Source organism: Sinocyclocheilus anshuiensis, unplaced genomic scaffold, assembly GCF_001515605.1.
Source record: "Sinocyclocheilus anshuiensis isolate Anshui unplaced genomic scaffold, SAMN03320099.WGS_v1.1 scaffold1203, whole genome shotgun sequence".
Taxonomy (NCBI): Eukaryota; Metazoa; Chordata; class Actinopteri; order Cypriniformes; family Cyprinidae; genus Sinocyclocheilus; species Sinocyclocheilus anshuiensis.
The window spans coordinates 993,397-995,402 of record NW_015539980.1 but is presented as its reverse complement, the minus strand read 5'-3'; positions in this window follow the sequence as shown (position 1 = coordinate 995,402).

Below are 2,006 nucleotides of genomic sequence, written 5' to 3'. Positions count from 1 at the left end.
AGCAGCTAGAGTTCTTACTAGAACCAGGAAGTATGACCATATTAGCCCGGTTCTGTCAACATTGCACTGGCTCCCTATTAAACATCGTATATATTTTAAAATCTTGCTAATTACTTGTAAAGCCCTGAATGGTTTAGCATCTCAGTATTTGAGTGAGCTCTTATCGCATTATAGTCCTTCATGCCCGCTATGATCTCAAAACTCTGGCCAGAATATCAAAATCAACTGCGGGCGGCAAATCCTTTTCCTATTTAGCACCCAAACTCTGGAACAATCTACCTAACACTTTTCGGGAGGCAGACACACTCTGTCAGTTTAAATCTAGATTAAAGACCCATCTCTTCAACCTGGCTAACACATAATTCACTATCGCATTTCTATAATTGAAATCCATTAAAGGGTTGTTAGGCTGAATAAATTAGGTCAACCAGAGCCAGGAACACTTTCCATAACACCCGATTTACTTGTTATATCGTTAGAAGAAGGTTTCTTTCTTATACCGAGGTCACCGTAGCCAACAGATTCAGTCCGTATCCAGAGCAGATGGTGGATCAGCACCTAGGAACGATCTCTACAGCCCTAAATATCAGCAGAGACCAGGGGCTTGTTTCGTTCCATAAAACACATCTACCAAACAAGCCAGGCTTATTTCAGTTAGTCTGACTTATTTTGAACCAAATCAACTGACAATAAGTCAGGCTAACTGAAATAAACCTGGCTTATTTGGTAAACTTGTTTTATGAAACAGGCCCCAGGACAACTAGACAAGGCCCAGAGACAGATCCCCTCCGAAGACCTCATCACAGCCATCAGGTCAAGACCATGGGAACCAGATGAGTCCTCTGCACAATCTGATCGGTTCGTGTTCGGTCGCGTGCTTTACTGTTGTCTTGTGTTGTTGCACGCAGCTTGTGTTTTCAGCTGCGTGCTTTCATGTCATTTTATGTCTTGTGCTGTGTTGCATTGGCTGCGCGTTTTCATGTTGTCATGTCTTGCGTGAACACGCGGCTTATGAGTATTCTCATTAGCTGTGTGTTCGTGTCTTGTTTTGTTCAAGCACATGGCTTGTGATTGTTTTGCTGGCCATGTGCTTGTGTTTTTGTTTTGTGTGAGCACATGGCTTTTGTCTTGTTTGGTTTCTTGTGCCATGTGCTCTCATGCCTATTGCCTTGACCCCGCCCATCTTGTTTCCTGATTATTGGTTCATTTGCCCCACCTGTCTTCCCTCATTTCCCTCCTCGTTTGGTCCCTATTTATTCTCCTTGTGTTTGCAGTCCTGTGCCAGTTTGTTGTTGTACTTGCCCTGCCCTGTCCAGTCCAGTCCAGTCCAGTCCAGTCCAGTCCAGGTGCCAGTTGGTTTTCCCCTATGGGGTATTTTTGGTTTGCTTTGTTTAATTTTATTATTAATAAAGCCCGTTCTTCTGCACAATTGAGTCCTTGCCTCATCCCTACACCCAACCCTGACAGTGGAGTTGATAAAAAGCTAATAAGTAATTAAATCACAAAATAAAAATGTAATATAAATTATTTAAACACTAGGACACTAAAATAGAAATATTTTATTTGTCTACCTGCATGTCAATATGTCCATTAAGTGGCACTGAACAGTAAAAATGCAAATGTGTTGTTAAATTATTGAGTATTAATGTCCTCAAAGATATTTCATGTCAAAGGGGTGTAGATGACAAGCATGTTTGGGAAACCCTGGGAAACCCATTACATGAACAAACATTAATTAACTTTACATTTACATTTACATTTAGTCATTTAGCAAACGCTTTTATCCAAAGCGAATTACAAGTGAGGACAATAAAAGCAGTCAAAACTAACAAAAGTGCAAATGACAAGTCTCGGTTAGCCTAACGGAGTACACGTAGCAAGGTATATATATATATATATATATATATATATATATATATATTATACACACACATATGCACACACACACATGTACACACACACACACACACACACACACACACACACACACACACACACACACACAC